The sequence below is a fragment of the Thamnophis elegans genome, chromosome 4 (assembly GCF_009769535.1).
Source record: "Thamnophis elegans isolate rThaEle1 chromosome 4, rThaEle1.pri, whole genome shotgun sequence".
Lineage (NCBI taxonomy): Eukaryota > Metazoa > Chordata > Lepidosauria > Squamata > Colubridae > Thamnophis > Thamnophis elegans.
The window spans coordinates 63,543,910-63,554,593 of NC_045544.1; positions in this window are offsets into that span (position 1 = coordinate 63,543,910).

The window sequence follows — 10,684 nt, forward strand, 5'->3', positions numbered from 1 at the left end:
GAGCCTAATGCTGAGAAAGATTGAGAGCAAAAGAAGAAGGTGATGACAGAGAATGAGGTGACTGGATGGAGTCAACGAAGCAGTAGGCATAAGCGTAAATGGACTCCAGAGGATGGTAGAGGAGAGGAAGGCCTGGAGGAACGTTATCCATGGGATCGTGATGGGTTGGACACAACTTCACAACAAACAACAACAATAACAAAATACATAGTGACTTGCCATGGAATATGATGCTATTCAAAATATGTGATCATTGGTTTGTAAGTTGAATTGGTCAATATGATACTCAAGAAACATGGGAACAATTGCCAAATTACTCTATAGGTTTGCTTCCCCCCCCCCCCCCCAAGCAAATATTTATTCATCTGATTAGGACTGGTGATAACTCTTAAATTAGCAAGAAATTTCTTGCTATGCTTTGCAATGGGGAAGTTTAGAAAATAATGATGGGATGCTCAAATCCCTTCATGCTGTTGTTAACATCTACAGTAAGTAATATCTCGGCAATACATGATTTCATTTCAGAGTGCCCATGATTGATAAAGACGGAACACATGAACTTGCCTTCCCAATTTGTTCCATTTCTACAACTCCTTTTAAGCAAATTAAACTTCAGACCCTCATTTTAGAGCTTTGCCATTCTGTAAAAAGGAACTGAAAACAAAACATGCTGCAATTGAAATGAAAAAAATAATACACACTTTCTTAAAAATTTCTACCACCTTTCAAAATTGTGGCAGGTGGGCCGAGTGATGTCAGGAAAGAGGATTCAACAATCTTAAAGATCAAGAATGATCCAGTGGCATATGATTAAGCTTTAAAAATATCTTCTTTGTTTGAAGTACTACTCTAATATCCTACATTGGCCCATGATTCACTCTAATTGTCTCTTCTGAACACAACTGTCTCCAGACTTGAAATTGGAGGTCACTGGCAGGTCACAGTGAGGAGACTTCAGTGGCAGCTTGCCCATTAAAAAGATTAGAACTCCTAATACCCCAAACTTTTTAACCTTCCTGAGCATAAATATTTACTCAGAAATGTTATAGCATGTTCCAATTGGAATTTCACCCTTGAACATGTACCAGCTGCTGCATTATGCAGGGAACAGTATGTTGTTTGGCTTTTGACCTTCTGGAATGTTTGAATTGCAGTGACTCAACTTGCAAGCCACAGTCATTTAGGAAGGACTGCATATATCCCTTTTTATTTTTCCTAAGACCACGCACACTCCCCCCCATCCTACTTGAAATACTGGCAAACACACATTTCCATTCATTTGTCACATAAAGGTGTGGAGGAGTGTGGAGTTGTGTGTAAAAATAATGGCTCTTCATGTAGAATAGATTTGTGGTTGAAGTCAACAGCTCTGCCAATTTTCTGAGCAGGTATTTATTTTATTTATTTATTTGGTTTGTCAAACATGTACAAGATAGCAGGTATAAGTATGAACATGGACATGAACAAGGGAAACGAATACAAATAAATGGGGAAAGTAGGACAGGAATAGTAGGCATGCTGGTGCACTAATGCACACCCCCTTTACGGACTTCTTAGGAATGGCATGAAGTCCACAGTAGATAGTTTAAGGTTGAAGCTCTAAGGGTTTGGAAAGTAACAACAGAGTCAGGTAGAAAATTCCAGGTGTTGACCATTCTGTTGCTGAAGTCGCATTTTCTGCAATCAAGTTTGGAGTGGTTTGCCCATGTATTATTGAGGTTGAAGCTGAAGAAGTTGTTGATAGGTAAGACGTTGTAACAGACAATTTTGCGTTCTATGCTTAGATCAGACCGCAGGCGGCATAGTTCCAGATTATCCAAGCCTAAAATCCAAGCCACTTATCGTAATTGAGACCAGCAACTCCGTCACTAACCAGTATGGTCATACAGTGAAATTTCACATGACTGTGCTGACTAACAATGACTTCTGGCTGTCATGTAATCACAACTTGCAACTTCCTTTGAGCTTCCCGATTGACTCCATTTGTGGGAAGCCGTTTGTGAAGGTAACTAATAGCTATCTCATGAGCAAGGCACACTGCAGTCATTATAAATACGCACCAGTTGCCAGGCCCCCAAATTGTGATTATGTGATCATGGGGATGCTGTAACAACAGCAACTTTGAGGACCAGTCATATGTCTCAATTTTTAGTGTTGCCATAGTTTTGAATGATCGCTGAATGAGTGGTTGGTAAGTCAGGACTACTTGCATTGTTGGGAGTTCATCTGTATTTACAATAATAGAATCATAGATTAGGAAGAGATGGACCATTTAAGATACCAGTTCACTCCTGTTAGGTGCAGTAATCCAATTATGTATAGCATCCCAAACAGGCAGCTATCTAGTCCCTGTCTGAACATTTGTATGAACTGTTTACTCATTAGGAGAAATTTCATTCTCTTATGTTAGAAGTATTTAATACTTAATATTTAATCAGAATCTCTCTCTCTCTCTCTCTCTCTCTCTTTCTCTCTCTCCCTCCCTCCCTCCCTCCCTCCCCCCCCTCTCTCTCTCCAATTTAAATCTATATTTCCTGCAATCTGGAATGAGCAAGAACAGGTCTTGATCTTCTATGGGACATTCTTTTCAGTTTTTCAAAAATGTTATATCTCCTCTCAGTCTTTTTTTTCAAGGGAAAACATATCTTACTCCTTCGTCTGTCTTCATAGGACTTAATTTCTAGTCTCCTAATTGTCTTTCTCTGAAATAGTTATTTTTTTTTCTGAAATCATCTTACAGTGTGGTCCTAGAATTGGATCCAATATACAAAGCAAAATAAAATGTAATATACACTTCCCATGATTTTAAAAAGATATGTTGATCCAGTCTAAAACTGTCTCATTTTTGCAGATGCATCACCTCTAATGCAGTAAATCAACTATTATTCCAAAATCATTTCCAACTTTGTGTCACTTGCAAATCAGATAAGTGTTCTCCCACTTTTTCATCCAAGTCACTAGTGAAAATACAGTAAAACCTTGATTTCTGGCAGTATTGGTTGAGTGGGTAGTTATATAAATAGACTAAACAAACAGTGGCCTGAAGTCTATCTATAAAATCTGAAAGAGGAAAATTAGGAGAAATATAAGATGAGAGAAAGAGAAGAAAAGAAACAAAATATGGAACTTATTTATGGAACGATGGAACTTATTGTTCCTGTGTTGTTTTTAAGTTATGTGTTTGTTTTTGTTGATGTGCTTATGTGTTTAAAATAAAAAATTATAAATACTAAAAAAATAGTTATTATTTTTCTTTTTTGAGGCAAGCTTCAAAGGGAAAAGGCCTTACACTGATTGGAGAACATAACTGATGGAGCTACACACTGGATAAGAATTGTCTATAGAATGGGGTAGGAAAGGAAGCAGACAAAGGCAATGGAGAAAGCAATGGAAGTGTCATTTGTGGGTCTGAGTAGTGATAGGCAAGTAGTGAGAATCAACTTTGGAAAGTGTCATAGAGAAGATGAACAATAATACACCTTAAAAAGATAGACTGCTTTCCAGAAGAGGAAGTGTGAGCAATGATAAAGAGATTAGATTATTTTTCTCTCTTTCTCCCTTCTTCCCTCTTCTAGTGGGCAAGTATGCTAGTATGCTAGTGTGCTAATGAACACACAAAAGGGAAAAAAATGGCAGCGCTTGTGGAGAAGTAGTTATCAGTGCAAACTTCATCAACAATAGATTTCCTAAAACAGACCTTAGGGTGATGTCCAAATGCATTTTTTTCTATAGTAGCCAAAAACCTTTACATGGGTTCCATTAAATTGAAGTTTCACTTTTTTGAAGAATAGTACTGATCTTTATGGCACAACACTTGTTATCTCTCTCCAACTTGATGAGGAACCATTGATAAGTACTCTCTGTGGGTTCCACCACAAAACCGCGCTCGAATAAACCGTGCTCGACTAAACCGCGTAGCTGACGTCATCAACAGGGCGACAACAGCAAGGAGACAGAAGCACGCTGTAAACGCTAAACCTAAAATTAACCCCTAAACCTAAACCTAACCCCCCTAAACCTAACCCTAACCCTAACCCTAACCCTAAACCTAACCCTTAACCTAACCCTAAACCTAACCCTAAACCTAACCCTTAACCTAACCCTAAACCTAATCCTAACCCTAAACCTAACCCTAACCCTTAACCTAACCCTAAACCTAACCTTAACCCTTAACCTAACCCTAAACCAGTGACGTGCGGTGACGGTTACCGTTGGTGAGGCAAGACCGCAGCAGCGGCGAGAAGCAACATCCCCGGCACTGTGTCCGACAGGCATCTCGCATTTATGGCAGACATAAACACGAGACGCCTGTCGGACACAGTGGCGGGGGTGTTGCTTCCCACCGCCGTCGCGCTCCACCACCTTGCCCCCGCCTCCTCCGATGAACAATCCTGCTGCCCCGGCCTGCAGCCAGCCCAGCACCGAGCCTGGACTCACCGCTCTTCTCCTCCTCCTCCTCCTCATCCCCGCTCGGTGCTGGGCTGGCTGCAGGCCGGGCATCAGGATTGTTTGTCAGAGGAGGCGGGGGCGGGGGCAAGGCGGTGGAGCGCGACGGCGAGAAGCATCTCAGATGGAGCCGGGACACCCGGAAGGCTGGCTTGCCTTCCGGGTGTCCTGACTCCATCTGAGATGCTTCTCGCCACCGTCGCGTTCCACCGCCTTGCCCCCCGCCTCCTCATGCGAACAATCCTGCTGCCACAGCCTGCAGCCAGCCCACCCACCCCTGCCCGACCTGCTCCCTGCCTGGACTCACCGCTCTCCTCCTCCCCGCTCGGTGCTGGGCTTTAAAGGGGTCTCCCCTCCCCAGCCAGCCAGTCCACCCAGCCAATTCCTCCCACCACCACCACTGTGTCCAACAGGCCAGGTGTCTCACGTTTATGGCAGACATAAATGCGAGACACCTGGCCTGTTGAAACACAGCGGCGAGAACGTCCCTGCCGCTTCCGTGCTCCGCCGCCTTGCCCCCCTGCCTCCTCCGACCCCACCGCTGTGAAGAAAGAGAAAAAAACACACACAAACCTCACAATAAAAAATTAAATTTTTTATTAAATTACAAATTACAAATTAAATTACAATAAATTTGAACCCCCCTCCCTCTGTCTGATCCACCTTTTCCAGCTGTGGAAACTCTCTCAACTCTCCTCTTGTCCGCCCAACGTAAGCATGCTCAACGTAAGCTCATAAGGCATGATTCGCTGCTCCCCGATCAGGAGGCGGGAGAATCAGTGCCTCTTTTGCATATGAAAGTGTTCGCTTGTTAACTCCGCCTTAACTTTTAAAAGGTGAACAATTCCTTAGGCAAAAGAGGCCCTGAATTCTCTGGCCTCCTCCCATAGTTAACACTGAGAGCAGACACCAAGCCACTGTGACTTTGAATCTGGTAGCAACTACCCTGGCTTTAATTATTTAAAAAAAAATATTTAAAATTCTTCCTTTCCCTCAGGAGACTGGTGAGGCCCCGCCTCCCCTGCCTCTAGTGACTGCACGTCCCTGCCCTAAAGCTAACCCTAAACCTAACCCTTACCTTAAGTTGAATCGGCTTGCTTTCAAAGCGCTATTTAAAGCGCCCTTTTTTCTCTGCGCTGGTTGTTGTTGCCCTGTTGATGATGTCAGTGACGCGGTTTAATCGGGCACGGCTTAGTCGGGCGCGGTTTTGATGGGTCACGCTCTCTGCGTATGATTTTTGAGCCAGCGATATGTTTATTTAATTGTTATGGACTTTAATAATCCATTTTCTCTTAACAAGCTTCCTAATCAGCATGTCACTAGTTAAAAAAACTCTGTCTAATGCTTAGCAAAAGTCAGTTAAGGAATTTATCTGAGTCAGGCAAGAGTTGTTCTCAAATCCAGATTGACTCATGGCAATTAGAAAATAGTAATATTTAATGGCGGTGAGTTGCACTTTAAAAAGAGGATTTCCTGTTATGATCTAAGGTGAATGCATTCATAGAATCCTCACCACTGTATCAATGCAGTTATTTCCCCCCCCCCTCTGTTTTCCAAAACAATTTTTCCCCTCAGGAAAAATAAGGTATGCTGCCTGCCTGTATCCTGGTGGTTTTGCTACAATCACTGTCAGGATTCCCAAATCACTTGCTGGACTGTGAAGTGTTTGCAATGTTACAAAATGCCTTTGTGTGCTACAGAGCTGTCTTGGTGTGATGTGAACATTAGAGCTGGGTGTGAATGGGTGAATGCTTTCTCAATTGCACCAACCTGTCCTTTTAGCAATGCTGATGGAATACCTATTTTAGTCCCAGGATAAATAGCTTAATCTTTCTTCCACTAGACTAGATCATCACCTCCAGCATCTGATCTGCCTTACTGGCTTCTTAGTATAAAGAGTCTTTGATCATCTACAAGCACACTACCATGTGTTGTAACTGAAGTTTTCTGTGGAGTGACAGAAAATGCTCACGTTCTCTTCTGCCCTTATCTAGTCATTTGACTTCATTGGAACTACGGACTGCATGATTACAGAGTGGAAACCAGGCTGTTATAGAGGTTAGAAATTAAAGGAAAAATCACTTTCAAGGTGGTATGCAGTAGTTCAGTGGCTAAGGCGCTGAGATTGTCAATCAGAAGGTTGGCACTTGGCAGTTCAAAACCGTAGCACCACGTAAACGGAGTGAGCTACCGTTAGTTGTCTCAGCTTCTGCCAACTTAGCAGTTTGAAAGCATGTAAAAAATGCAAGTAGAAAAATGGGGACCATTTTGGTGGTCTCCATGTGCCTTTGGTGTTGAGTCATGTTGGCTACATGACCACAGAGACATCTTCAGACAGTGCTGGCTCTTCAGGTTAGAAACGGAGATGAGCACCACCCACTAGAATCAGGAACGACTAGCATGCGTGTGCGGGGGAACCTTTACCTAATAACTTTCAGAGTAGTGAAGTGTCAGTCCTGGGGATCATTTAGAACAAAAGTAAACTAAGACTTGAACGAAAAGAGAGCAAAATCTTGGTTCTTTTTTAGGATGGTCAGACCCAGATTTCTTGATGTCCTGTGGAAATGCTAGGGACAAAGCACCATAATAATCAGGGACATTGGAAACTGGTACTGCTGTACAGGATTTAGAAACCCAAATACATGCAATTATACATACAATACATTCTGTCTTGCTTGGCTATAAATACAAATTTGGACCTCAGCATGTAAAGCAGAGAACCTCAAACAAACAAAGTTACATATTCATCACTCAAAATGAGTTCCTTCTCTATTTTGGCTCAATAATACATTAAATAATTTCATTCTGAGGATAGCATAGAAACAGTTTTGATTATGGTGATGGATAATGAATGGGGAGAGAATGGGAGCACTTTAAACCTAGCTTAATATAACTCTTAAAGCAGCTGCATTTTTTTCAGGATAAAGGTAAAGGTTCCCACCCACCCACCCCCGCACATATGTGCTAGTTGTTCCTGACTCTCGGGGGCGGTGCTCATCCCCATTTCAAAGCTGAAGAGCCAGCGCTGTCCGAAAACATCTCCGTGGTCATGTGGCTGGCATGACTAAATTCCCAAAGTGCACAGAATGCTGTTATCTTCCCACCAGAAGTGGTTCCTATTTTTCTACTTTCATTTTTGCATCCTTTCAAACTGCTAAGTTGGCAGAAGCTGGAATAAGTAACGGGAGCTCACTCTGTTACGCAGCACTAGGGATTCGAACCACCAAACTGCTGACCTTACTGATTGACAAGCTGAGCATCTTAGCCACTGAGCCACTCCATCCCTTTTTTCAGGACAAACAAAGCCTTTAAAAAGTAGGCTGCTTTAATGAGTAACAGAGGTGTTATATTTGCAGGAGGCTTGAAGTACTTCTCAACCAAGTTTGAAGTGTGCATTGCCATTCATACAGTAATGTCTTTTTCTTCAGCTCAAGGAATTTGGAACGGAAACTAGAATGTGCAATAGACAGATATACTAATGCAATAAAGATAGGAGTATCAGGCATATCTTCTGCTTAAACCAAGAAGGTGACTCCAGGAGGGACTTCAAAGATCAACTAAGGCACTAATCTTATGACCTTAGAAATAAACCACAATTAATCTCACAAAAAGTTATTTCTGATTAGAAATGTATAGCATTGTGCTGCGTATATGGTGATCAGTAAAAAAAAAACTATACTAGGAACAAAGGGAATTATGACTCAGCAGTTAATTTGTCCCTTGGTGGATTTAGGATGGCTCACCAAAGAACATTTTGCCACAACTATACAATCTGTTATGGAATTCACTATCGTAAAACTTTGGGATAACCAAACCATAAGCATAGATCACTTTAAAATGAAAGGCAGCCAAATTTCAAGTTTCTTTTTTCTCAAAGCCTAACTCCTTTGATGTTTTGTAAAGTTCAACTTACCCACAGCATTTTTCTTATACAGCTATGCTCTTATTTAGCTATTTTTTTCTGTTTCATTTCTTTTTTTAATAAACATTTTCAGAGCAAGGCAAAATTTCCAAAAGCAGTGAGGCTGATCACATCATTATGTTCCTCTACCCCCATGTATGTCCTTTTTTGCCTTTTCCTATTGGATGGTTCTCTTGGATACAAAAGATAGCTGGCACATTCATATTCTAGGAATGAATGGTAACCACCTTATGCATCAAAATAAAGATCACAGCATCTTAAGAACAACAGTGTAAGGAGTCACATTTTCAGAGAAGAAGACTATGGCATGGCAAAAATATGCAATCTCCAAGTCCAATGTGAAAATAGCAGTGTTATCTATATACTATTAAAACTCTCATTGTTATGACTTTTAATTGGACGAAATGCTGCATCATTAGGTAACAATTTTTGAACCAAGGTACCTCCAATGGGCTAATTTACAGAATGTGTCTAAAATCTGAGACCCATGACTCCAGGAATGAAATTTGGGGAAGCCGTGACTGCTTCAGTACTACCGGCTGCTGCTGCAGTTATGTGACCTTTCTTTTTAACATTCTGTGGCCATTTCCCAGCTGGTCTCGCAATTGTATCCTCCACCTAGCCATCACTAACCACTTACCTGCCTGCTGGAAAGGGGAGGGGAGAGAAAGAAAGAAGGCTTCCAATGCTTCCTGCCAGATTCCCTATGGAAACTTAATGTGGAAGCCAGAAGGAAGTTGGAAGCCACTCCTGCTACCACTGCTTTTTTTTGCCTGCCCTTGGTTATTTTGTTTCTCCATTCAGGCAAGGAAATAACTCTGAAATGATGATCCAACAAGGCATGGTAATAACATTGTCAAGTCTCCTTTAACTTGAGTACTTACTATTCCTGATGATCAGATACCCACATCTATGTAAGGTGTTTTGGGTTTTTGGCCCACACTGATATGGGAGGTACTATGCTATTGTCTTATTCAATGGGAGGGGTGTTTTTTTGTATGTCTAGCCTGTAGCTCTGCCATTCTTCCCATCACAGACCTAACCAGGCATGACCCTTCTTAGCATTTCAACTCAGAGAAGATCAGCTAGCTGGTAGCAGCTGTTAAGGATGTTAAAAATAACCACCATTCAATGAAACTGTAGATACCACCAATCAAGTTTTCAATGAATGACTTGAAGAATTATGCTTTATATCACCATGTAGCTTATGTCCAGTTATGCCAACTGTTCAGTTATATCTGGAAGACTCCAAATTGCATAACACCATCATAATGGTCTAATACATACATAAAAACAAAACACTGGAATTGTTCTAGGACTGTTTGCAGTTGTAGGGATGGTGATTCCAATGCCTGGCGCCTCTGTGCATTAAGGCATAAGATTTGGCCAGCCTCATTGCTTGGAATACAATAGCTGGCCTAGAAATTTGTGCATAGAACTACATTTGTGATTTTTATTTTTATTTTGAGAAAAAGCTGCCTTTCAGAAACCTTTTGGGGAAAAATACTCTCTGCATCATCATTTTTTCCAATCTCAGCAACTTTAAGATATATGGGCTTTAATTCCCAGAATTCTCCAACCAGCATTACAGGCTGAAGAATTCTGGGAATTGAAGTCCATATACCTTAAAGTTGCTGGGATTGAGAAATGATGGTTTACATCAGGTGACATGATGACGTGCCAAACGCATGTCATCATGACAGCGTCAGGTGACACAAGGGAGCATTTTTCCCCTTTGCTAAACCGGATGTGGGCATGGCCAGCACGTGAGACATGTGGCCCGTGGCCCAGGAGTTTAATAGCCCTGGTTTATATGAAGAGGCTTAGTATCAGAGGTGGTCTTCAGCAGGTTCTGATTAGTTCTGAAGAACCGGTAGAGGAAATTTTGAGTAATTCAGAGAACTGGTAAATACCACCTCTGACTGGCCCCACCCCCATCTATTCTCTGCCTCCCGAGTCCCAGCTGATCAGGAGGGAATGGAGATTTTGCAGTAACCTTCCCCTGGAGTGTGGCAGGAATGGAGATTTTATAGTATCCTTCTCCTGCCTCGCCCACCAAGCCACGCCACACCCACAGAACCAGTAGTAAAAAAAATTGAATCCCACCACTGGTTAGTATATACATATGAAAGCTCTGATTCAATACATCCTTTGTCAAAGCATCCAGTATTCAAATAATTTTTTTGACATGTATACAGAATGCAATTAATTGGGATGCTTATAAGAGGAATTGCCAATTATCAACATACTAGTATTGGATTTTTTTTTTTAAAAAAAACTGATCTCATTTCTATGCCTTCCAGAGAAACTGTACTA